The following is a 27,617-nucleotide window of genomic DNA, read 5'->3' on the forward strand; positions in this document are numbered from 1 at the left end:
AGAATGGAAAGGAAGACTTTTAGAAAGTTCTTTAAAAAAAAAAAAAAAGTAGCACTTCATCTTTATAATAGTAACAGGATGTTTCCTGTGGACTAATAACTGGGCTGTGTGGTTAGAACTCCATGTTTATCCACCAGACCTCAGTTCCTCCCTAAACAGTGCCTTAATCACCTGCGCATGCACCAAACCAGGAAGTGCCTTGGCAGTGCCTTTCTTGTTTCTGACTTCAAGCACTTACAACATTAAGTATTTTCCTAATTCTTTTCTCGTGTGTGTGTGTGTGTGTGTGTGTGTGTGTGTGTGTGTATGTGTGGCGTTGAGATAGGAAGCAAAGTTTGACCTACAAAGAAACAGTTGCATGTGACAGATCTTCAGTTCAGGAAAAGAAAAGCGCGTTGTAGCACCTTGGGGTGCTGAAGTACAGAAACAGAGCCTTTCTCCCAGGGGTCCCCCATCCTTTCCCCAAGTTTAGGCACACTGGCTCCCGCACTCCCGACTGTTACGTCCTGAGTCAAGTCTGCTGAGCCCAGAGCCTTTATCTTCTGGCAGGACAGACCCAGGACCCAAAGTAGCCTTAGGTACCTGGAAACACAGAGAGTATGTGACAAGGAGACTCAGAGCCCAGCGGACAATGGCTTTTGTCCAGGGCTTGAGAATGACTTCTGCATGAATACCAGAAGTGGCAGGCAGGGGGCAGGAGGCAGTCAAGCCTGAAGCAGAAACATCCCCTCAAACAAAGAAAGGGTTGAGAGGTGTAAAGAAAGAAGAGAAGGGTGAGCAGGAGACCCAGAAGTCCTGGAGCTTCTTGGCAGCTGGTTCCTTCCAGTCTTGTTAAAAATAAATTAATTTCTTCCAGGATTAAAAAGAAAAGTTCTTTTTTTTTTTTTAAGGTTGAAAAAAGAATTATTAATCACATTGTGCTGGATGTATAGAACCCCTGCAGTTAGGAGAAGAAATCAACTCGGAAGAGTTGTGTAGCAGAATCGTACTAGTAGAGAAAAAAATACTCTGCAATCTACAATAAGCAAATAAAACTCATATGACAATATAGTTACATTATGTATGTAAATGATAAACACATGTGTACATACAAGTCATATTAGATATGTGTATGCATGAGCTTTGCTCACAGCAATAGAGTGTAGTGGGTATCAGTATGGACTCTGGAGTCAGCTGCCTGGGTTCAGATCCTGGTCCCACCATTTATTAGTTGTGGGACCCTGGACAAAGTACTTAAGTTCTCTGTGCCTCAGTATCTTATCTATTAATGAGGATGTTCTTGATGATAATATCTGCCTCCTAAGATTGTTATAAATATGAAAACAATTAATCATTGATAATACTGCCTGAAATAAAGTAAGAACCATGTAAGTGTTTATCATTATGAAAATAACCTTTTTGGCAGATCTGAGGCAGGGTGGTGTAATGGGAAGAATATGTGCTTTGGCTCAGATGGTCATAGGTTCAAATCCTATCTACTTGCTGTGCCTCTGGCCTCCATTTCCTCACATAAAGAATGGGATGATAATGCGGTGACCTTAAATAGTTGTTACGAAGATGAAACAAAAATGATATGTAAGAAGCGCCTGGCATGCATTCTGGGAGAAGACACGGGGTACCTCAGTACCCTGTGGTAGAGGCATTAGTAGTTGATGGAAAGAGAAGGAGATTGGGAATCAGGTCAGAGACAAGATTTCCAAGGTGCCTGTGTGGCTCAGTCAGTTGAGCATCTGACTTTGGCTTAGGTCATGATCTCGCGGTTCATGCGTTCAAGCCCCGCATCGAGCTCTGTGCTGACAGCTAGCTCAGAGCCTGGAGCTTCTCTTCAGGTTCTGTGTCTCCCTCTCTCTCTGACCCTCCCCTGCTTGCAACTCTCTCTCTCTGTCTCTCAAAAATAAATAAAATATTTTAAAAAAGAAAAAAGAAAAAAAGATTTCATTAGGCAGGTGTCAGTGCACAGACAAATCACTCCTCTTGGACTTTTATTTCTTCTTTGGCAAAACGGGGACTAGGTTAGTGTATCAGTCAGGATAGGCTAGGTTATGCTGCAGTAACAAACACCTCTCTAAATCCCAATGACTGAAAACAACAAACACTTATGTCTTGTTCTTAATACATGTCCTCACAGGTCAGCTAAGGGCTGGGCTCGATGTCACCCTCACCCAAAGAGCCACCTGATGGAGCAGACATAAACTAAAACATTGCTCACTGCTGTGGCAAAGGGAAAGAGTTTTAGAGAGTCTTAAATGGGCAACTAAATACTCTGCCCTGGGAGTGATGCTAATCTTTCATTCTCATTGCCCAGAACTAGCCATCTGGACCCATCCAACTACAAGGGGACCAGGAAGCAGAATCCTACCGTGTGCCCAGAAAGCAGAGCCAGAAATGTCTGATGAAGACCACTCTTGACCAATACAAATACAGAGCCTCTAAAAATCTTGCTATTAAAAGTGTGGTCCAGGGGCACCTGGGTGGCTTAGTTGGTTAAGCGTCCGACTTTCGCTTAGGTCATGATCTCGCGGTTCGTGGGTTCGAGCCCCGCTTCGGGCTCTGTACTGACTGCTGGCTCAGAGCCTGGNTGAAGCCATTATTACACTGTATGTTAACTAGCTTGGATTGAAATAAATTTAAAATTTTTTTTTAATTTTAAAAGATGTTTTAAAACATGTGGTCCACTGACCAGCAGAAGGGACATCCCCCGGGAGCTTATTAGAAATGCATAATTTCAGGCCCCACTCCAGCCCTACTGTGATGGTTAATTTTATGTGTCAATATGAGTGGGCCACAGGATGCCCAGATATCTGGTTGAACACTATTTCCAGGGATGTCTGTGAGGGTGCTTCCAGAACAGATTCCTATTTGAATTGGTGGGCTGAGTGAAGCAGATTGCCCTCCCCAGTGTGGGTGGACTTCATGCAATCTGGCAAGGGAGTGAGTGAATAGAACAAAAAGACCGAGGATGGTTGAATCCTCTCTCTACCTGACTGTTTGAACTGGAGCATTGATCTTCTCCTGACGTCGGAGTTCCTGGGTCTCCGGCCTTTAGACTCAGACTGGAATCTACACCACTGGCTTTCTCGGGTTTCCAGCTGGCATATGACAGACCATGAGCCTTCTCAGCCTCCATAATTGCATGAGCCAAAACTTTATCTTTATTCCACATATGTACGTTTAAATATATTATATATATACTGTATACTTTTTATATATAGTCTGTGTGTGTGTGTGTGTGTGTGTGTGTGTGTATACACACATATTTCCTGTTAGTTCTGTTGCTCTAAAGAACCCTGACTAATACACCTACTGAAATAGAATCTGCATTTTAACAAGATTCCCAGTAGATTCCTCTACACATTGAAGTTCGAGAAGCAGCCGTGTACTCTGTTGGGTGGCAGGACAGTATGCTCTTTAAAAGCCTGGCTCTCAGCCTTTATCTATGGATTTGGCTAACACATTTACATGTTTGTATCTGCCCCCCTTCCCCCCGCCAGAGACCCAGAATCAGAGTTCTGTTTCCAATGAGAATGAAAGCCCAGGACTCTGCACCAAGAGGCGCACAGGTGACCGAAATGCAGTTAGCATCCCCCAACAAGGCTTTGAAAAAATACTCCCAAGTTTGGTCTGAGTCTGTGGGATCTTTTTTTCTTGCTCCTGAAGCAAAATTAATTTAATATGTTTTTATTTTTTTAATGTTTATATTTATTTTTGAGAAAGAGAGAGACAGAGCGTGAGCAGGGGAGGGGCGGAGAGAGAGGGAGACACAGAATTGGAAGCAGGCTTCAGGCTCTGAGCTGTCAGCACAGAGCCCGACGTGGGCCTCGAATCCACGAACCGTGAGATCATGACTGGAGCCAAAGTCAGATGCATAACCGACTGAGCCACCCAGACGCTGCACAAAATGAATTTTAAAAGGCCTAGACTACCTCGTATAAGCAGAATACCTTGAGAGTTTTCTACTTACTTGGAAACTAGAATCCAAGATAGAAAGAAGGTAAAAACGTAAATAGTATCTACTGCTGTTATTGGCTGCTGACTGGGGATTAGGCTCTGTGCAAGCTACTTTACACACTTTATCTCATTTAATCCTTACCGCAACCCTAGACCAGACGCACTGTCATGATCCCCATTTTCTGGTTTAGGAAACTAAAGCAGGTACAGTTTAAAGTAACTAGCTCAAAGACATACAGGAAGAGAAATAGGCGGCACATGCCTGTTCGAAGCCACAGCTTGTGTTGACTGCTGCATGATGGCCTCCCCAGGCAGGCATCCCTGGCCGACAGACGTCCCTCTTCTTTCCCCACCTTGAGAAGTTCCTGCATGACCCTTTTTTAAAAAAATTATTTTGTTTAGGGGCGCCTGGGTGGCTTAGTCGGTTAAGCGTCCGACTTTTGCTTAGGTCATGATCTCGCGGTTCGTGGGTTTGAGCCNTAGAAATAAATTTTAAAAAACATTAAAAAAAATTTTTTTAAATTATTTTGTTTAATATTTATTTATTTTTGAGAGAGAGGGACAGAGTGTGAGCAGAAAAAGGGCAGAGAGAGAGGGAGACACAGAATCTGAAGCAGGCTCCAGGCTCTGAGCTGTCAGCACAGAGCCCGACGCAGGGCTCGAACCCACAAACCATGAGATCATGACCTGCATGGAAGTCAGATGTTTAACCAGCTGAGCCACTCAGGCGCCCCTCCCACAGGGCCCTTGAACCTTCAGCCTCTTGCAGCATAATATAGACACCCCTGAATTCCCTGCATGTACATGTAAGTGAACAATTTCAGGACAAGGACATATAGACAAATTCTTCAACTCCCTGCTCCCCACAGATTCTCATTCATCTGCTGTCATCTTCCTCCATCTTTGACATTTTTTTCTTTCATAGTTTATTATCAAGTTGGTTTCCATTATCTTTGACATTTTTATCATTTTTTCAGAGCCTTGCATCCATTCTGTTGAAATATGTTGCTTATGCTCTCAGGGTTTATCCTCCTGAGAGTCAGAGAATTGTAAAACAAAATGCACACAAAGAACCTTGGCAGCCATCCAGTCCAACCTGCTCATTTTATGGATGGAGAAACCGAGGCCCAGAGAGGCTAAGTGACTTGCTAATAGTAACACAGTTGCTCCAGATATCCACGGGGCTTTAGCAAAGAGGCTTCCATCCTGCAATCTTTCTTGACGCTGTCGCCTCTCCTCTGTGTGCCTGGCAGGGAAGAAAATAAGATCTCCCTCATTCTGGGCCTCCACACTTTACAAATGACCTCCATTAAATTGACATCTAAGAAATGTCAATGTGCTTGATTTAGCCAAGCCTTGAAGTTGGTAGCCACCAAAGACATAAAGAACACGAAGCATTTTTGCCTCGAGCCTCCGGACCCTGGGAAAGTAAGCTGGGTTGGGCCTGGGCCTGGGGCTCACTTGGCCATTGTCCTAAGCAGGAGACCCAGCAGAGAGGAGGAGTTTGTAGACCAGCTGTGACCCCAGCTTTGGTAAGGCTATAGCAGGTGTCCTCAAAGGCTTGGCTTTTCTGGAAAAGCTAGATTTTCCTCACTCTGGTCCTTTCTGACACAGGGACAACCTAGAGACTCATCATGCCTGCGTCAAGACCCCCCTGAGGTGGAAGCATAACCCCAAATAAGGCAGAGCAGACAAGGGATCCTGCCTGACTCCCTAACCCAACCTGGCATTTGCTCCCTGGAAGGACCCCTGGCTCACAGCCTCTAGGCCCTCAGCACCAACCCAACACAGGGGTGTTGCCTGCACACCTGGACCCTATGCAGGAATTAGCCAACTCAACCTCCCACTCTCCGAATGTGAAGGGAGTTTAGAGGTCACGCACTCAACCCGGTTTTCCTGATAGATAAATGACATATAAGTGAAGGCCGAGAGAAGGACACCACTGTCTAAAGCCACAGAGAAGTTTATATAGGAAAAGTCAGAATGGGGACTGCGGATGAGAGGTGGAATATATACAGGCATTCACACATGTGCGCACACACAATGCTATGCCATTTTATTTATTTTATTTTACTTTTTTTACATTTATTTATTTTTGAGAGACAGAGTGTGAACGAGGGAGGGGCAGAGAGAGAGGGAGACACAAAATCTGAAGCAAGCCCCAGACTCTGAGCAAGCGGTCAGCGCAGAGCCTGACACGGGGCTTGAACCCACAAACCGTGAGATCATGACCTGAGCCAAAGTTGGACGCTTAACCGACTGAGCCACCCAGGTGCCCCTGCTATGCCATTGTAAAGTTTACAAAGTTGATTTTCCTATACAGTCAGTGATGATACTCATTATATTTGAACCTGTCAGGCACAGGCTCTGATGAGGCAGAACAGACCCTGGCCTACAGCCCTACAAACATTAAGACATTTGGTTCTCTCAACAGCCCTGAGATATGGGCTCCAAAAGATTGACATTTAGTTCCGTTCACCATGTTATGTACGATTTGTGTCTGCTGGTTTGCAAGTTACAGGGATAGTTTAAGCAAAAGGAGGGGCTTTATTATGAGAACACTGGGGTGTCTCACACACCCCAAGGCAGGAACACAGTCAGGGCCCCAAGAACTGGTAACCCACCAACAGCCCAGGCCATTTGCCTCCGCACGTCTGCCTCTTGCTCCTCTCCTGCGAGCCACCCTTCTTGGTGTCTCTGTGCACTTATTTTTGGTTTTTCTCACCTCTGTTTCAAGTCACTAGACTGAGTCCTAAATCTTTTCAAATCCCGATTTCCAGAAGAAATCTGATTGGCCCGCTGTCTGGGGGGGCAGAGGCAGATGCACAGACTAGGGTGGCAGTGAGCTAGGCCGATTCCCCAAAGGCTGATTACTTCGGTCACAAGACCCTGGGGTTGGCCTCTCAGAGCAGAATGCCTTTTCCATAGGATCACTGGTCCCTCTGTTTCCAGGGCCATATCCAAACACTTGGCTGCTCGCTTTGCACTAATCCTTGAGAGCCAAGGGACACCCCTGCCACCCTGGAAGGATTTAGGCCAAGGGCTAAGATTCAGTTCCAGCTATGAGTAGGTCTTCTGCACACAGATCAAGGGAGCACCTCCTGATTGGTTCCTGAGAGTGTGCAAAAAATTAGACAAAGAAGCAAAGGAAGGATAAAACCTGCCTTCAGCCGTGGAGCCCCAGACTGATGCCTGCGTCTCATCCTCTGGTGGTCTGCACCCTCTATTAGGGGGCCGAAGAGTGGTGGCTGACCCTGGGGGGGAGCACTGCATGGAGTCATGACAAGTAGAGGGAACATCTACAAGGAACCTCAAAATTAGAAGCCTGCTCAGAGGCAGGCAGAAAGCTAGAGTCATTTAACCAGAGAAGGGCAGCACAAAAGGCCAGAGCTGATACCGAAGTGGATGTGGCCAAGAAAAGAACCCAAAGGAGGAAGAGAGCAGGGAACAGAAGCCAGACACACTGATAGACACCTCCCTGCAGAGGTGACTCTCAAGGACAGTGGTGGGATGAGGTGCAGGACACTCCCCCATCGCGGGTGGGAATGGAAACCTACCTAGTCTCTCAGTTTGACAATATGTATTAGTCTTTAATGATAGTCATTAGTCTTTAATGATAATAATAATAATAACAACAATAATAAAAGCATCTTTACCCCAGAAAATCGCTGTTGCTATTTCTCCACTGAATAGAAAAGAGCCTGGCACACAGAAGGGACTCAATAAAAATTTGCTGAATAAACAGCAGGATGAAGTTGGTCCGAAGGTTGTGGGTTATCGTGAAGCTGATTAACAGCAGGATGAATGACATGTGCACAAAAAGAGATATATACAAGGATGTCCAGTGCAGCAGCAAATTAGAAACAACCTAAATGCCCACCAATTGGGAACTAGTTAAATACAGTATATCCTTAGAAGACAATACTTTATAGATATTAAAAATGATGGCATAGGGCACGTGGGTGGCTCAGTCGGTTAAGCATCCAACTCTTGATATAGGCTCAGGTCATGATCTTGCAGTCCTGAGATTGAGCCCTGTGTCAGACTCTGCACTGAGTGTGCAGCCTGCTTGGGATTCTCTCTCTCCCTCTGCCCCTCCCCTGCTCGTGCACCCACATGGGCATTCACTCTCTCTCTCAAAATAAGTAAATAAAACCTTTTTTAAAAATTTTAATAAAGTAATTAAAATAAAATGATGGCATAAATGTATACTTATTGCTTTGGAAGAATATTTTCAATATTTTGTTGGAGGAAGAAAGCAAGACAAAACCAACTTCATTTTATAGAGAGAAAAACATTTTAATATATGCACAGAGATAAGTTAATCACACACCAAAATGACAACAATGGGAAATGAGATTTCAGATCATTCTGATTCTTTTCTTTCAGTTTATCTCCACTTTCTTTTTTTAATGTTTATTCATTTATTTTGAGAGAAAGAGAGAGTGTGGGGGTTGGGGCACGCGCAAGAGAGACAGGAAAGGGGAGGGACAGAGAGACAGAGACAGAGACAGAAAATCCCAAGGAGGCTCCGCGCCGTCAGCTCAGCCCAATGCAGGACTCTAACTCACAAACTGCGAGATCATGACCTGAGCCAAAATCAAGAGCCCGACGCGTAAGCAACTGAGCCACCCAGGCGCCCCTATTTCCACTTTCTAATGGTTCTACAATGCCCATGTGTTACTTGTATAATTAAAAGTGATATGAGAAAATAAATTAATACATGAAAATATTTCTCATCAAAATAAGAGTGAAGTGGGGCCAGGAAGGGGAATACAAGGTCAACCAACAGATGGGTTCAGAGCATCAGTTACATGCAGTGCCAAGCACTTTAGCAACTACCAAGAAGTGCAAGGCAAGGTCCTGTCCTCCAGGAGTCAAAAGAGTGATGGCAGCAAGAGGGCGGGAGTTGGCTGCAGGCTCGAGCTCAGACTCATGGGCATGTGGGCCACCAGCAGCCATCTGCTTCCTGCCTGTACCAGGGACAGAACAAGACAAGGCCAGTGAGGGCTATGGATGCGGGAAACTGAAGAGCCAGAGATGCAACCAGAACCAGAGAGAACCAAAACAAAGTCTGGCCAAGAACATCAGTGAAAATTGAGCTTAGCAGAAAAAAAAAAAATTTAAAAACCCAGCTATGTACTAAAGACTATGCAAGATGCCAGGTTTACAGGTGCTAGAAAGAATCAAAACTAGCAAGGTCCCTGTTTTCATGGAGTCACAGTCAAGGGGGGAAAGGAATAAAGAAATTGTTCAATCGAGGGGCGCCTGGGTGGCTCAGTCGGGTAAGCATCCAACTTTGGCTCAGGTCATGATCTCATGGTCCATGAGTATGAGCCCTGCGTCAGGCTCTGCGCTGACAGCTCAGAGCCTGGAACCTGCTTCAGATTCTGTGTCTCCCTCTCTCTCTGCCCCTCTCCCACTCATGCTCTGTTTCTGTCTCAAAAATAAATAAACATAAAGAAACTTTTTAAAAAAGAAATTGATCAATCAATGAATATAACAACAAAAATACTAGTAGAGTGAGGGACAATGACTACACCTATGGTGAACACTGAGTAATGAATAGAATTGTGGAATCACTACGTTGTACTCCTGAAACTGATATAACATTGTATATCAACTACACATCAATAAGAAATAAAAGAAAAGAGAAAAATACTAGTGATAAGCACTCTTCATTTTTAAGCCTCATCCAAATATCCCCACTGTCTTACTTCAAATAGTGAATGTCATGGCGAAAAAATAATATAACGAACATTCTCGTATCTATTACCAACATCTAACAGTTCTTAATATTTTGCCAAGTTTGCTTCATCTATTTTTCTGTTGCTGTTTTTGTTGTTAATGTGTTTTAAAGTACACACATCAGAGATTTTATCCCTACATACTTTAGGACACATGTCCAAAACATAAAGACAATTTCTTATGTAGCCTCAATGCCATTATCATACACAAAAAAATTAACAGTAATTCCTTGGAGCAACTGGGTGGCTCAGTTGGTTAAGTGTACGACTTCAGCTCAGGTCATGATCACATAGTTCGTGAGTTTGATTCCTCCATCGGGCTCCTGCTTCTGATCCTCTGTTTCCTTCTCTTTCTGCCCTTCCCACAAGTATTCTCTCTCTCTCAAAAATAAACATTAAAAAAAAAAAAGGACAGTGATTTCTTAATATAACCAAATACTCTATCCATACTCAAATATATGCACTTTTTACCACATACTTTTTAAAGATTTTATTTTTAAATAATCTCTGCACCCAACATGGGTTTCAAACCCACAATCCTGGAACAAGTCACACACTCCACCAGGACCCCAGCCAGGAGCCCCCCAAATATTTTTTAATGCTGATTTTTCAAACTTGGATTCAATCAGATTCTACACATTGTGTTTGGTTGTTTTTCCTTTTTTTATGTTTATTTCTGAGGGAGGGAGGGAGAGAGAGAGAGAGAGAGAGCGAGCGCATGCAGGGTTGGGGCAGAGAAAGGGGGATCCAAAGCAGACTCTGTGCTGACAGCAGCAAGCCCAACATGAAGCTCAAACCCACAAACCGCGAGATCATGACCTGAGCCAAAACTGGATGCTCAGCTGACTAAACCACTCAGGTGCCCTTGGTTGTTTTTACTTTTAAGCCTCTTTGTAATATCAATATCAACATCTCATCTACATTTTTACCGGGGAGGGGGCAAGATGGCGGAGAAGTAAGGAGCTCCGTACTTGCACCCGCACCCATATATCACACGGAAAAGATCTGAAGCCATTGGAANATCTACATTTTTACCTATAGATATAACTTCATTGTCAAAATGACTGCTCCCAAATGTCATGTACCCAGAAGAGTACATTGTAGCCAGACCCAGCCAAAAGAAACCCAGGGTGCTGGTGGTTAGCAAATACTATATGCAGCCTGTTCCCCTCTAATCCACTGGAAAGAGGTAACAGACTACGGGTGAAATCTCCAGCCTTGGAAAAAAACAAAGGATACCCTATAAGAGAATCAGCTTCATATGAAAAGGACTAGGATGTCTCTCTCTCCTCTTACCTTTTTGTATAATTCAAAGAGGTAAGTGAGTGTGATGGGAAGAGCATAGGTAGATGACATCCTATGACTACAGAGCAATGTGGCCCTTGGACACGTTGTTTCACATCTTTGAGCCTCATCTCTTGGCCTATAAAATAAATAGTGCCCACTTGTAGGGCTGCTGAGAAGTTGGAAAGAATTAACATATAGCATGCCCATCATTGTGCTTTGATTCCCTATAAAGCTGGGAGCAGAAATTGGTACCTCACTACTAAACTCGACTCCTCTTCTTCCTGGAGACAAGGTGAGAGGACATTTCCCAGCCTCCTTTGCAGTTGATGTGGCCGTGTGATCAAGCTCTAGGGGTGGACTGTGAGGAAGAGTGTGCTTTGCAAGCCACCTCCGTGCTTAGTGCATAAAACCTTCTTTGTTAATGGGCCCAGAGCAATCCTTGACACAAGCTGTTGAAAATGGCAAAATCTTGGGGCACCTGGGTGGCTCAGTTGGTTAAGCATCTGACTTCGGCTCAGGTCATGATTTCACAGTTCGTGGGTTTGATCCCGGCATCAGGCTCTGTGCTGACAGCCAGCTCAGAGCCTGGAGCTGCTTCAGATTCTGTGTCCCCCTCTCTCTCTGCCCTTCCCCCACTTGCGCTCTGTTTCTCTCTCTCAAAAATAAAAATAAACATAATAAAAAAAAAAAGAAAGAAAAGATGAGTCAGTGGTTTAGGTATTCATTCCTGAAGTTTTCTAGGAAAAGGGATTCTAAATCCCAATGTGAGAGGTGCCAGGGTGGCTCAGTCATTCAAGCATCTGACTCAGCTCAGGTCAAGATCTCGTGGTTCATGGGTTCGAGCCCCACGTCGGGCTCTGTGCTGACAGCTCAGAGCCTGGAGCCTGCTTCAGATTTTATATCTCCCTCTCTCTCTGCCCCTCCCTTGCTTGCTGTCTCTCTCTCTCTCTCAAAAATGAATAAACATTTAAATAAATAAATAAAAACAAATCCCAATGTGACACCTCATTTTAATGTACCAAATCCCACCCAATAGTGAGGCTCTCTCATTGCCAATCTGGACTTCATCTGTTTTATTTAAGGTCATTTGCTCTTTGAGAAGCCTGGGAGGAGAAGGACACTCACTGGTCAGCTTCTTTCTTTTATCTTTCATGACCATTTTAGAATCTGGCACAAAGTAAGTGCTCAATAAACATGTTATATGGAGAATATCTCGGCAGTTACTAGAGGGCGGGAGGTATGCAGGGTGGGCAAAATGGGTGAAGGGGGTCAAAAGGTACAAACTTCCAGTTATGGAATAAATGAGTCACTGGATGTAATGGAAGCGTGGTGACTACCGTTAACAATACCATGCTGTATATTTGAAGTTGCTAAGAGAGAAGATCTTAACAGGTTTCATCACAAGAAAAAAAGATTTATAACTACACATGATAATGGGTGTTAATGGAACTTCTTGTGGCGATCATTGCACAATATGTACAAATATCATATCGTTATGTTGTGCCCTGAAATCAACATGTATGTCAATTATATCCCAATAATAAGACAAAGAAAGGCAAAAAGCATGTGTTGTATGAATGAACAAATGTGAGATGGGTGCCTGAGGTCCCTCCGGAATCAGACAGACTCCATGCCACCCGACCCCTGCTCACCCAGCTTGCCTCTCTTTGACTCCCATTTCTTAATCCTGGTGTTTCTCAAACAGGGGTGTTGCGAGGGCATTCTGCGGACATTGTGGAGCTAAGGTGGCCTTGGTATGTGGTGACACCCTGGGTTTCCTCATTCTTCATTCCCTTGGGCCAGTTTATGACCAAGAGGGTAGAGATGGGGAAAGGTGGAGGTGGGGAGTAGAGGTGAGGGTGGGGTTATGGGTGGGGTGCTGAGGTTGAGGGTAGGCAGGTGGATGACGTGCCTGGAACCCTCATTCATGTCATAATAGTTTGTCAAGGTCACAGGTGTTACAGGCAGAGGAAGACTGGGAGTCTTGCCAGACGTTCACTGTTGAGATAGGAGACCTTGGCCTTTGCGTACAGGTGATAGAAGCCCATCTCAAAAACAGGCATAAGGCAGGGGGTCTTGGTGGCTGAGTCTGTTAAGCATCCGACTTGTGATCTCAGCTCAGGTCTCGATCTATGGGTTCAATCCCTGCATTGGGCTCCAGGCCGGGTGTGAAGCCTACTTAAATAAAAAATCAAGGAAGCATAAGGAAAAAAGAAAAGCGTGTATTATTGTTCACATAACCTGGAATTCAGGAATGGTGCCAGTTTTGGGTAGGAATCTAAACATTCAAATAAGGCCTCGACTTTTCTCCATCTCCCTGCCCTATTGCTTTTCTCTCTGTGTGTGATTATATTCTCTCCTCAGAAGGCAGGCTTTCTTCAAATGATGGCTGCTGACAACCGTCTATTGACGTCCTTCCAGCAGCAGCAAGCTTTAGCTGGCATGACTGTGGTTAAGTGGGGGGCAGGGAAGGGGTTTTCAGGGGGAGGAAACGGGAACTGTTCCCTTTGGTCAAAAATCAAAAGCTTTCTCAGAAGCCCCAGAGCAGACTTCCCCTCAGGTCTTATTGGCAAAAACTGGGTCACATGCATACCCCTAGCTGCAAAGGAGGCTGGGAAGCAGGGAAACAGGGTTGTTGTTAGCTTAGACACATCAGGACCCGTTGCCTGGGGCTGGCCATGTGTTGACATCACCCAGAACAAAATCGGGGTTTCTTTTTATTTTGAGGTTTATTTATTTTTAAGAGGCGGGAAGGGGCAGAGAGAGAGGGAGACACAGAATCTGAAGGCAGGCTCTAGGTTCCAAGCTGTCAGCACAGAGCCCGACGTGGGGCTCAAACTCACAAACCGTGAGATCACGACCTGAGCTGAAGTCAGACGCTTAACCGACTGAGCCACCCAAGCTCCCCCAAATCAGGGCTTCTTAAGCCAGAGAAGAGGGAGGCTAGATTGGGTGGGTAACCAATGGTGCCTAGCACACGAAGGTGTTAGGAGGTCAACTCACTGGATCACAGAGCGAGAACAGGGAGGAGAGATTTTGCAGAAGACGTGGAAATGCCAGCTGAACAGAAACGGCTAATGTGAACGTTACACTTGGGGATCAAAGAGGTGAAAGCCAGGAAGAGTTCAATCAGGAGAGGTGGGCGTGGCCCCAACAGAGAGGACCAGCTGGCTGCATGCAGCGCCTGTCGGGTCGCTTCCTGGAACGTACAGCTCTTTCCCTATGGACATTCTGCAGTTAGAGGGCAGCCAATGCAGAGGATTCTTGGTGGGCTCGGAGCAAGAGAGAGTCCCCTCACCTCACACAGGAGTTCTTCCGCCTGGCTCTCTTCCATCCCCACAATGCATGTGCCAAGGTGACCCTGAACCAAAGCAACAAAGCTATAGCCTTGGGGCACCAAGGGGTGAAGACATGCTGAGAAGTCCTTAGTGGTTTTCAACCACCATGAACCCAAGTCCAATTTCTGAGTCTGGTCCCAGCACCCTGTCTCATCTGAGAGCTTCCTTTGTCCGGGTGTTCCTCCTCCAGACTCTGCTCCAGCCTCTCAAGGCTCCCCAAATCCACCTTGCCCCTTCCTGACTCCAGAATTTTGTGCCCACTGTCCTTTCAGCCCTTTCCTAACTGCGACCGACCGTCTCTGAGCCTCCATTTTCACATCTATAAAATGGTAAGTACTTCTATCAGGTGTTGCAAGTGTTTGGGAGATGAGATGAGATAAAATGTGGTAAGTGTTTAGAATACCATCTGGCACATCGTAAGAGCTCAAGACATGCTAGCTATTGTTATTCATGAATCCCTGTTTTAAAATCTTAACCAACTTGGGGCTCCTGGGTGGTTCAGTCCGTCAAGCGTCTGACTTTGGCTCAGGTCATGATCTCGCGGTTCATGAGTTCAAGTCCTGCATCAGGTTCTGTGCTGACAGCTCAGAGCCTGGAGCCTGCTTCGGATTCTGTATCCCTCCCGCTCTCTCTCTGCCCCTCCCCTGCGTGCGCTCTTTCTCTCTCTCAAAAATAAACATTAAAAAAAGTTTCTTTTTAATCTTAACCAACTTGATGTACTTATTAAAGTACTTACCCTTTCCCTCCCTGCTGCATCTGTGACAATGTGTCGAGGGAGTGAGCCTCATGAGGCCCAGGGCGCTGTGTGTGGCTGCCCCGTGCACCCCGTCCCCCTTTCTGGCTGCATGCCAAACACACAGCCAGCTCCTTCTTGGATGGTTCAACCCGAGATGAAAGACAGGCGGCCTGAAAAGGACAGAATGTATCCATACAGGACATTTGGGAGAAGTCTGGGCTAAGCCGGGCAGAAAGTCAGCCTCCAGGGCTGTTTCCCCTGGCTGGCTGTGGGGCCACACCAGGAAATGGAGCCCACCCACCATTTCACAACAAAGTTCTTGGGAAAGTCAGACGAATTCATTCACCGATGGTGTGGTTAGGGCCTGTGCCCAGCCATCTTCCCCCAAGGGCAGGAACCTGCCAGTGTGAGGAGGTGAGGCCTGAGTGCCCGCCGCCCTTCACAGCCCATCAGCAGTGACTCAGCAGGAAGCCAGCCAAGGCCTGAGTCACTCCCTCCCCTGCCACCACACCCAGGGTTTTCCTCCAGGGCTGGGAAGGCTGCTTGGAGCTGGAGGTGTAAATCTTCAATACCTGGGTCTACTCAGGGTAATGAAATCACTTCTCTAACATCGCTTAGTGTTTAAGAGCACAAGCTCTAGAGTTCCACTGCCTGTGTTAGAAGCTTGGCTCTGCCTTTTATTTAAACGGGCAAGTTTCTTAGGTCCTCTGGCCACAGTTTGCCCCTCTGTCAATGGGAACAATAATCGTAGCCCCCTCAGTGGAGTGAAAGAACTTAGAGCAGTACATGATGTATTGATACCTCCTCCAACACACTAGGCCAGCTCTACCTCAGGGCCTTTGAACTTGCCTTTCTCTGCTTAGAATGTTTTTGCCCCAGGTGGCCAGTTCTCTCACTTAATTCAGTCTAGACTAGATACTCATTTTCTTAGTGAGGCCTACAGTGGCCACCCTATCTAACTACTCCTCCAACACTTCTTACTCTTTCCCACTTTGTCTCCTTTGTACTTACCATAATCTCATCTACTATGCATTTTATTCATGTATCGTCTCTACTGTCTGTCTGCCTCCACCCACACTGAAATTCAAGCTCCATTTTTTTCTGTCTTCTTCACTGCTGTATTCCCTAGACCTACAAAAGTGCTAACAGGGCACCTGGTGGGCTCAGTTGGTAGAGCATCCAACTCTTAATCGCAGGGTCATGAGTTCAAGCCCCATGTTGGATGTGGAGCCTACTTAAAAAAAAAATACTGTGGTTACTGGGTGGCTCAGTCGGTTAAGTAACTGTCTCTTGATTTCGGCTCAGGTCGTGATCTTACAATTCATGAGATCAGACTGCACTGTCAGCACAGATTCTAGGATTCTCTCTCCCTCTTTGTCTGCCCCACCCCCCATGCATGCTCTCTTTCTCTCTCAAAATAAATAAATAAACTTAAAAAAAGTGCTGATACACAGCAGCTCTCAACAAACATATGTGGGATGAATGGAAATGAATGTCAGCTTATTTGCAGTTATTTGTCACCAAACATCAACATTGTCAATAAAGATCACCAAAGGGAGCCTGGGCAGCTCAGTCAGTTAAGCATCTGACATCAGCTCAGGTCCTGATCTTGAGGTTCGTGAGTTTGAGCCCCACGTGGGGCTCTGTGCTGACAGTGTGGAGCCTGCTTGGGATTCTGTCTCCCTCTCTGCCCCTCCCCTACTCATGTTCATTCTCTTTCTCTCTGTCAAAAAAAATAAATAAACATTAAAAAAAATTTTTAAATAAAGATCACCAGTCAAGATCACCATTATTCCATTACAGTGAGAATCAGAGAAAAGTTCAGAATTGAAAACCTTACCACATTCTGCAAATCTGCTTTTGGTTAGTTAATACTTGAATAAACAGATTCTTAAAGCTTCAAGACATCTACTGTCAGGGTGGAAAACTGTTAGCCACAGGGGCTGGGCAGAGAGCTGATAAGGCACAGATATAATTCAGGCGGGGCCATGATTCAGGTGGGACCGTGATTCAGGTGGGGCCTCTGGGGAATGGTAAGAACCATGGACTTGGGGAGGCAATCCCCACCTAAAGGCATTAAAGTTAAAATTAGGGATGCCTGGGTGGCTCAGTCAGTTAAGCACCCAACCCTGGATCTGAGCTCAGGTCATGATCTCACATGACTGAGCCCCAAGACAGGATCTGAGCTAACAGCATGGAGCCTGCTTGGGATTCTCTCTCTGCCCCCCTCCTTCTGTCTCTCTCTCTCTGGAAATAAATAAAATAAGCTTTTTTAAAAAGCTAAAAGATAATCTCTACTAGCCAACCACATCTCTAAACTGCATTTCCCTGATTCCGGATTCTAACTGTAAGTGTACCTTAACATCCATCTGATCTTTCTGATTTCAAAATATCCAAATATTAATATGACTCAGGACCTCTCATTCTCCCACATCCTGACCTTCACAGGTACACCAGTCAGCTCTAAATTTAGCTACCCTGTTGTGGGCTGCTTTGATGACCTTTTAACTCCCCCAAAGTTCAGCTGGGGACAACTCATCGGTGTAGTCCCAAAGCCTAGTGGAGCATATGACACACAGGAATGACTGAATGAATGAATGACTTGACGGCTCAGAGGAGGCAGTCATAAGGGCCCGTGGTGCCTTCCTAACCTCCATTATGCAATCTTCAGTAGTTGCCAAGAAGACATCTACTGCCCAGATGGAGTCCCCCTCCGGGACTGTTTCTCTCCCACTCCTCAAAGGTGAAGGTCCCCTAAAAAGATGCTGATTCACATCATTATAGAGAACTACATCACTATTCTGTGTCGTCTGCTGCATCTGCACAGAGATTGGGGTGACCCAGGCCTCCTCCCCAAGGACAATAGCCAGGGACTTGCTTCGTGTTTGTAGATAGGCCCATCCTGGTGAATTTTCCAAAGAGAGACCGCTCCAAAAGTATAGAACATTTACTCCTAGAAATGAAACTAAATGCCAGTATCCTTCCCTCCCACTCCCCTCAATAGCATTTTCTCATTAAAAGAGAAAGAAGAGGGGCACCTGGGAGGCACAGTCGGTTAAGCATCCAACTCTCCATCTCAACTCAGGTCGTGACCTTGCAGTTTGTGGGTTTGAGCCCCATAGGGTCCCGGAAAGGGATTTGATATCCTATTGGGCTGTGAGCTGATGGCATTGGGCCTGCTTGGGATTCTGTCTAACCTTCTCTCGGTGCCTCCCCTGCTTGTTCTCTCTCTCTCTCTCTCTCCCTCTCTTTCTCTTTCTCAAAATAAATAAACTAAAAAATTTTTTCATTAAAAAAATTAAATAGAAGAAATTAAGTCCTACCCTCCCACACAGACACCCATGTACAGATGGGAAAATGGAGCTTAGACAGACTCGAGTTCTAATCTTTACAGGCTGTGTGACCTTGAAGTTCCCTGAGCCTCTGCCTTCTCATCCTTGAAATGGGAAGAAAAATCAAGTGAGCTGACTGGGTACTGGGAAAGTTTCAATGTGAGCCACACCTCCTCCAGATTTAGCCCCACCCTCTTGGCCTCTGACCAGGCACTCAGTGAAGACACACACACACACACACACACACACACACACGATATAGCGCCACCCCTGCAGGTAGATCCTTTAAATATTTCCTATTGCCATTATCGTTGCTGTTTCGGTTCAGCCCCTGTAGGTCAAGCCAAGACCACCAGATGCATACAGCGGCCCACCACCGCCCAGCCCTTCAAAGCAAAGCACTTTGAAAGCCAAACCCGATGTAACAACAGATGCGAGTCTGCACAGCATGAGTGAGAGCCAAATCTCAGTGGTGACTTCAGCATCACCCACAGGCTTGCGGCTGCTCCCCGCTAACTCCCACCCATCACAGCCATTTGCCTATAATAACCATTTTCATAGAGGCCTTCAAAGGTCGCTGCTCATTGACAAACACGGGAGTGGATATTTTCAGGGAATCTCTGCCAGACACGTCACCATGTGAAGACATCACAGAAGTCCCTGCCAGCCCTGTGGCCTTGAAGACGTCACTCACCCTCATTTTTCTTGAGCCCCCACGGCAGCTGGTGCAGACCAGGTAGCACTTAGCTCTCAGATTTCAGTGTGTGTGTGCTTCTCGGTCACTCACTAACCTGCCAGGGCCTGAAGGGTTGGGGTTGAGTGCCTGGTACCCAGTAGGGCTGAATAAATACTGTGTGGCTGTAAATCTGAAGAAAAGCCATCCAGAGAGGTTTTCTCTTGCATCCCTGTCCCTCACTATCTAGAGGGAAGAGGGGCAGGGGACAGGGGTGTAGGGGACAGAGAACTTCCAGACTTTCTCCTTGGTTTCCTCCGGGCTTCTGTAAGCCTGGCAGTTTTTCCTCTTTCTCTTCTTCATTGACACTACAGCCCCTGACCTCTAAGCCTTATGTGGCTCAGACAGTAGTGAAAAGACTAGAGGCCCAGAGACTACCTTAGAGGACAGGTGTGCTAATCTGCTGTGTTGCCCCCTGGCAAGTGACCTGGGCATCTCCCTAAACCTCTGGTTTCTAGTCTGCAAGGACAGGACGCTAACATCCATCACACAGCGACCAGGTGTTCAGACATACGTTCGTATCGCTAACTATTCGATCCATAATGCGAAGCAGTTGGACGATGTCATTTCTTAAGTCCTTCTGGAAAAGAGTTCAGTAGTTGCTTTCAAAACCACTCTAGCTCAGAGTCCCGGAAAGGGACGGTGATGTCACAGAGAGAGCACAGGATATGGAACTAGCTGACCCGGTCTCTGGTCTGTCACTTCCCCGTTGGGCAACTCACGCGGGCACTCGGAGCCTCAGTTTCCTCATTTGCCAAATAGGAACAATAGTATCCCACTCGTAAGGCTGCCTGGAGGATAGAATGAAATGGGGTACAGAGGAGCCTAGCACTGCACTTAGCACACAGTAGGGCTCCACCATGTCAGTTCCTGCCCCCTTCCCAAACCACTCAAAGAAGATTTGAGGATCAGCCTTTATGCAAATTATTGCCGCTAACTGCTGAAGTCATTTGCCTGGGCTCCATCTATGAGAAGGAAGCAGAAGGTTGCATCTGATGGTCTAAGGGGTGCTGATGACAAAGTTTCACTTCTGCAGTCTGTGCTCCAAGGCAGTCAGACGGTCATCAGTGCAGCCCTGAGCAAAATCAGAGAATCTGTTGCCCAAAAACAAATACGTTTCTTGGTCTTCCTTCCTTGTGCTCAGCATAGTCCAGAATCTGGGTCACCTTCTCTGAGAGGCCCTCTTTGACATCCCACCCCAGCCCCATTTACAATTCCAGCCCTTCTCCCACCTCTGGCAAATCCCCATTGCCCTTACCTGCTTTGTTTTTCTCCATAGCTCTTAGCACCACAGAACGCATGTGAGCGTGCGCGCTCACAGGCATTTCCCTCAATGAACCTGCTGTGAGGCTTCGGAATTGTAGGGCCTTTGTTGCCTGCAGTGTCTCCAGCACAGAGACCAGGACCTGCATTAGTAGGCACTCAATAAAAGTTTTTTTTTAAAGAATCAATCTGGGGAGTGCCTAGGTGGCTCAGTCGGTTAAGCATCCGACTTCAGCTCAGGTCATGATCTCACGGTTCATGGGTTCCAGCCCCACGTCGGGCTCTGTGCTGACACCTCAGAGCCTGGAGTGTGTTTCAGATTCTGTGTCTCCCTCTCTCTCTGACCCTCCCCTGCTCACGCTGTCTCTCTTTCTCTCTCAGAAATAAATAAAACATTAAAAAGAATTTAAAGAATCAATCTGGGCCCCAGCTAAAGCCAAGCTAGCAGTTATGGCCAGATAATAATAAAGTACCACCTGAGCCCCTCATTTCCCAGTTCGCAAAGCCCTTTCTCAACATTTATTAGACCTTGTGCAGAAGACTTTGGGTTTTCTAGGGGAAAAAACCTAACTCAGGGAGATGAAGTGTTTCCAGAAGACAGAGGAAGCTCTTTTGGCCTTCTGGCCTTGGGCAAGTCACTTCCCGGCTCTAATCTCATGCTTTCCTTATCTGTAAAATGAAAAGATGTGGACTGGGTCCCATCCAGGGCTAAGGCTTTTAAACTCTGAAGTCCTCTGACCTGATTGTTAACCCTTTAAATACTGAGTCACATGATGTTGCTCGCAAACCATAACTGCAGAATCAGGACAAGCCACCACCTCAGTCCAGGGGATCCCATTTCCGGTTCTCTTTCAGACCCCACTCCAGTCAGGGACAGTGGAGAAGAAGGGGATGGCCACATGGAGACCTGGAAGAAAAGTGTTCTGGCCAGAAGGAACAAAGGCCATGAGATGGCAACAAGCTTCCTGAGTGTTCTTGGGGAGAGAAGAAGGCCAGTGTGGCCAAAGCAACGTGAGCAAGGAAGAGGTTGGCAGGAAATGTGGTCAGGGAGGAGGCAGGGCCAGCTCAAGCAGAACCTCGTGAGGAGTTTGGATTCTGTTCTCAGTGCACAGAAGCCATTCGAAGATGTTCACAGGAGAGTGACATGGTCTGACATGTTTTAAAAGATGACTCTGGCTGTAGTCTGGAGAGTGACTTGTGGCTAGCACAAGAAAAGAGGTAGGGAACCAGTTAGAAGGTGTTTGAGGAGTCAAGGTGAGGAGAGATGTGGCTCGAGCTGGGGGGAAGGGGGCAGTGCAGATGGGGAGAAGTGGAGAGATCACAGATGCTTCTGGCAGCAGAACTAACAAGAGTAGCTGATGGTTTCATTAGAGGCTAACGTAGGGTCGCAAGGAGAGAAGTTAAGATTTTAGACTCATGGCCTTCCCCAGCAAGACTTTATGCTCCTTTCCCTATTTTCCCTGTCTCTCCTCTTTCCTCTCTGCCTTCCCTTCCTCACCTACCCGTTTCCACAGGCCACACACATCCTAACATTTCAGTGGCCTCTTCCCTTTCTGGTTTCCTCTGTCCCAGGAATCTTCTTCCTTCACTGAATCTCTGGATCCTTGCATGTGCACATCTACCAACAGGCACCAAGATTTCTCTTTGGACGGCTGTGCTCTGTATCACCCCTATTAGGTGATAGATTCTTCAAAGATCGGTCTCCCAGCAAAATTGCAGGACAGAATAGCATGTTAGCTATGAGCACAGTCAGAATCTCATTCGTTACTGACTTCTATGAGCCTCAACTTCAGATTGAGAAACAGGGAGGAGGGAGGGGAGAGCGTGATTAAAGAGCTTACACATATAAAGTGCTTAGTACATTCTATGCCTGGCGTATAGTAAGCCTTGAATGAATGATAGCTGTGCTGCTGTCATTATTTGCAAGACAGTTGTGCTGCTTAGGACTATGACTTGGGCAAGTGACTCAAGACTCTGAGTCTCAATTTGCTCATCTGTAAAATGGGATGTAGATAGAATTCAGTTCTAAGATTCTCAATGTCCCTGTTCTATTTGTTAACACTTAAGAATCTACCTTAGGTAGTTACCCAAAACCCGTGTGATGGGATTGTTTCTTCCTAAGGTTGCACCGCCCTCTATCGGAGGTACTGTCAGCATTTGTTAGATCCTCAAATCGGCAGATTCTTCAAACAAGCCCAGAGCTCCCTCACCTATGTTCTGAGAACAATATCTTAAGTAAAATCTCTCTCCACGTAGCTATGGGTTATATTTAAACAAACAAAAACAAAAAGTGGGGTTTTTTTTGCATTTTTAAATTCTGTCCCTAGATACCATATGTTTTCCCTCATAAGTGGAACAGGAGAAACTTAACAGAGGACCATGGGGGAGGGGAAAGGGAAAAATAGTTGGGGAGAGGGAGGGAGGCAAACCATGAGAGACTCTTGAGTGCTGAGAACAAACTGAGGGCTGATGAGGGTGGGGGAGAGGGGAGGTGGGTGATGGGCATGGAGGAGGGCACTTGTGGGGATGAACACTGGGTGTTACATGGAAACCAACTTGGCAATAAACTAGAAAAGAAAAAAAATAGTAAAAGAAAATTCTGTCCCTAATCTACTCCTTTTTTAGGTCCTTATAAGAGCTTAGGATTTTTTTTTTAGTTTATTTATTTAGAGAGAGAGAGAGAGAGAGTGCACAAGCGGGGGGGCGGNCAAGCCTTGAGATCATGACCTGAGCCAAAATCAAGAGCCGGGCACTTAACTGCCTGAGCCACACAGGTGCCCCAGCGTTTGTTTTTGTTTTTTTAATTAACTAATTATTTTGGCATAATTTCAAACTTATGAAAATTTTGCAAGAAAAATTACACTATATCCTTCACCCAGATTCCCCAAATGTTAACACTTAACCTAATTTGCTTTATTTCCTCTCCTGAGTCTCTCTCTATCTCTCTCTGTCTCTGTCTTTCTCTCTCCATGTATATATAGAAACACACATACACACACACGTATGCACATACATATATATATATCTAATATCAAATATATTTTTTTCTGAATCTTGGAAACTGAATTAGACATGAAGCCCTTTTATCCCTCATTCCTTTATTAATGATGATATGATATTACTTCAAATCTTCAGACTTTATTCAAATTTCTCAGATTATTTCAATAATTGCTATAGCAGAAGAAAATCCACATTCCATTTCACATTTAGTTATCATGTCTCTTTAGTTTCCTTTACTCTGGAATAGTTTCAGAAATGTTCTTTGTCTTTTAAGCCATCGACATTTTTGAAGAATACAGGCCAGATAGTTTATAGAATGTTCCTTTATTTGGGTTTGTTGGATGTTTCCTAATGATTAGATTCCAGCTATGCATTTTTGGCAGTAATACCACAAAATTTTAGGATTTTTTGAGTTTAAAAAATGCAGTACATATTTAGGAAAGATATGCAAAAATGATATAGAAAATTATACGATTATGTATTTTTTTTTTTGTTTCTTTACATAGACAAACACTTGGAGAGCTTTTTAAAAGTACTGATGCCCAGCCCAGCCCTAGGAATGTTGATAAAATTAGAATGTTGCTTGAGTATTAGTATTTTCTTTAAAGCTCTCCTGATGCTTCTACTGTGCACTCAGGATTGATGTCTACCTTGCTAAATCCAGAAGGAACATTAGACAAGTTACAGAGATTCATAAAAATACAGACGTAAATTGGAAGAAGGAGGGACATTCAGTAGGAGAGGGACATGCATGAAGTGTCGTAAGCTCGCTTTGGGTGGCCAATAAATTTGCTCTAACAAGCAACGTGAAGATAGTGACGTAATATTAAAGGCAGAAATACAATTTTAAATGACATATACAAGATAAAACTACACTATGTCTAAACAAACATAGAAGGAAGTGTCAGAGATCACATTTGAATGGTCACATTAGGGGTGATCTTTATTTTTTTCATATTTTTCTTTATTTTCAAATTTTCCCTTAAAGAATCTGAGGTCCTTTTTATAATTAAAATGTTTTTCAAAATAGCAATAGAATAAAAATAAATTTTATTTGTGGAATGCCTGGGTGGCTCAGTCAGTTAAGTGTCCAACTCTTGGTTTCGGCTCAGGTCATGATCTCACAGTTTGTGGGCTTGAGTCCCACATAGAGCTCTGCACTGACAGCATGGAACATGCTTAGGATTCTCTCTCTCTCTCTCTCTCTCTCTCCCTGCCCCTCCCCACTCATGTGCACATGTGCATTCTCACACTCTTTCTCTCAAAAGAAATAAATACACTTCAAAAAAATTAAAAATTTTCATTTGCATAGCACTTAATTTGCAAAGCTCACATTATCTCCCGATAGTAAGAGTAAGTAAATGAGGACGGTAGGCTATCTGTGTGTGTCAGATTTTATACTACAAGCTTTACATGGATTCTCTTCTAATTCTTACAGCTAATCTTTGAGGTAGGTTCTATTATTAACCCCATTTTAGAAGATGAAGAAACAGACTCAGAAAGGTTAAGTCAGCTGCCCAAGCTTAAACAGCTTCCAAGTGTCAGAACAATCACTGTACTCCATTTACCCAGCAGAGGGTTTCTTTGAAGAAATAATTTGAAGACTGAGATGCCAGTTAAAAAAGAAAAAAAAAAAAGAACAATCACTGTACTCTACAGTTTTAACATTTTACCACTAAGGACACCAATATCTAACTATTAGGAGAAATATTCCACTCTTCTGCATGTTGTTTGTTAAAGGCTATTTTCCATATCAGATGAACGTTTAATAGGAAAAACAACTTGTTATGCTTTGCTTGGTTGCTTTGAAAATGAAATGAGAATTCTGGCTGTACTTTGGTTAGTAGCTTGCCGCCAACATTCAGGCATGTGCTTTTTTTCTAAAAAGAAACACACCAAATAAATTACAGTAGCTAGGCAAGATTCAGTAATTTCATTTATAATAAGGATTTTACACATGATGCAAACATTTCTAGAATGGAATCATCCTTCAAAAGGAAACTCAGAGAATATCTTTAATGTTTTCCCTGTGCATTGAGACCACACATTTTTACTGAGATCTGTCTAAAAGGCTCAGGAGTAGGAAAACAAAATGTAAAAGTCTGGTTTGGGTTAGTGTAACTGAGTTTTAATCGCTTTTGTTTTTAAGAAAAAGAATTGGAAAAATATGTAGGCTCTTCCACTGGGAGTTCTAGAACCAGCACAGGGCGGGGGTCAGGAATCCTGGGTCCTGGTGAAGTCACTTCTCCTCTCTGGGTTTTTATGTCTTTATTTATAAAATGAAGAGATTGGACCAGGCCATCGTTAAGGAACCTCCCAGCTCGAAAATTCATGATTTTCCAACTGGAGTTAGGAATCCTGGGTTCTGGTGAAGTCACTTCTCCTCTCTGGGTTTTTATGTCTTTATTTATAAAATGAAGAGATTGGACCAGACCATTGCTAAGGAATCTCCCAGCTCGAAAATTCATGATTTTCCAACTGGATTGTCCTGCATGGTTCTTAATTACCTGGCTCTAATGAATGGCCCACATGGCACTCTCTTAGATCCGGGAAGTCCTGAGATGGCGCCATTGTGTTTTTGGACAACACAGGGGAAATGAATCAGGGTAGCTTTCTCCCTGTCCACCCTCCATCCAAGTGAGGCTGCTCTCGGCTCCAACCAGAGGATGGAGGCCCCAGAAACAAAAGAGAAAAACAGAAGGGACACAGAATAACTGGATTTGGAAAAGAGGAAGGAGCCGGTGGAGGAGCAGAAAGGGAAGGAAAGGTCCCTTTTTGTTAAGGATTTTCATGTATTTAACCATCCCAACATTTCATATATTTAACCATCCCTGCCATCAAAGTCTATGTAATATATGCTTGTATTCCAAATCGGATACAGTAAATTTAGATCTGTAAAGAATCCTTAAAAAGTACTGCATTCATTTAAAATTCTCCCAAACGTTTATCACCAAAAGAAAAGCTTTTTTTCTTCCCATCACTCATAGTTTCTAGAGCTACGCTGTCCAATATGGGAGCTACTAGCCACCTGCAGCTGTTTAGATGTAAATTTAAATTAATGAAAATTAAATCAAGTTTAAAAATCACCTCCTGGATCTCACTAACCACATAGACTAGTGACCACTGTAGTGTGTATAGCACAGACGTAGAGGAGAACATCTAAATTATTGAAGAAAGTTCTATTGGAAGACACTGTTCTAGACTCTTTGATTAAAGGAAAATGGAGTACGAACAATTGACAGAAAACTGGACAGTGGGAGAACAAGAATGATACGGTCAATTGTTAGCAATTATAATAATTATAATAGTTCCAGGGACTGGTGAAGCAATTTATATGCATCCTGTCATTCCTTAAAACATCCTCATGAGGTGAACACATATTATTTCCATTTTACAAATGGTAAAACCAAGGTTTAAAGAGATGAAGTTGGGGGCGCCTGGGTGGCTTAGTCAGTTGAGTGTCCGACTTTCGCTTAGGTCATGATCTCGCGGTTCGTGGGTTCGAGCCCCGTGTCGGGCTCTGTGCTGGCTGCCAGCTCAGAGCCTGGAGCCTATTTCAGGGTCTGTGACTCCCTCTCTCTCTGACCCTCCCCTGCTCATGCTGTCTCTCTCTCTCCTAGAAATAAATAAAACATTAAAAAAGAGAGAGAGAGATGAAGTTGCCCAAGGGCACATAGCAAGCAGGTGAACCCAGCCTACCGAGCACCAGAATCCATGCCTTATTGCTCCTTCCCTCAAGTTTAAGGGGCAAGACAGACCTCTAGCTGGTTGCAGTAGGCACAATAAGTGCTACCCACACTGTCAGCACTGTCCTTGGCATTGGGGACAGGAGGCGCCTGACCCCACACCCTTAAGGGCTGGGGAGGGACAATGGAGTAAACAAATAAATTAAGGGATGGCTTCAGCAGGTGACTAAGGCTAAGAAGTTAACAAAACAGGCTAACATAACAGACATCGATGGGGAAAGGGGCTCTTTGAGGCAACGGTGGGGGAAGGACCCTCCAAGGGGTGACATCTGCAGCAAGACCTGAATGAGGAGAAGGAACGAGCCAGAGGGAGAGCAGAGGCGTTGACAGGGCCAACATCTCAAGGTGGGCCGGAGCTCGGTGAGCTTGACGACCGGCACGCAGGAGGGGAGGGAAGCCCTGGCTGTGTTAAGTGGAGAGCCAGCTGTCGCTGTCCCAGGAATAGAGTCATCTCCACTACAGGGTGAGGAAGGAAAACCCAGAGGGC

General features: G+C 45.0%; 1 long non-coding RNA gene and 1 other non-coding gene across 2 annotated transcripts; one reads left to right on the forward strand and one right to left on the reverse strand.

Moving 5' to 3' along the window:
- Window positions 1-5,033: 5,033 nt before the first annotated feature.
- LOC144234222 (uncharacterized) lies at window positions 5,034-12,841 on the reverse strand. Its single transcript, XR_013335887.1, has 2 exons — window positions 12,635-12,841; window positions 5,034-5,194 (listed from the first exon to the last, which is right to left on the reverse strand). It is a non-coding gene; the product is annotated as an uncharacterized LOC144234222 (long non-coding RNA).
- Window positions 12,842-24,921: 12,080 nt separating this feature from the next.
- LOC144234244 (small nucleolar RNA SNORD87) lies at window positions 24,922-25,001 on the forward strand. Its single transcript, XR_013335904.1, has one exon. It is a non-coding gene; the product is annotated as a small nucleolar RNA SNORD87 (small nucleolar RNA).
- Window positions 25,002-27,617: the final 2,616 nt, after the last annotated feature.

This window comes from Crocuta crocuta, unplaced genomic scaffold (assembly GCF_008692635.1).
Source record: "Crocuta crocuta isolate KB4526 unplaced genomic scaffold, BGI_CrCroc_1.0 scaffold330, whole genome shotgun sequence".
NCBI lineage: Eukaryota > Metazoa > Chordata > Mammalia > Carnivora > Hyaenidae > Crocuta > Crocuta crocuta.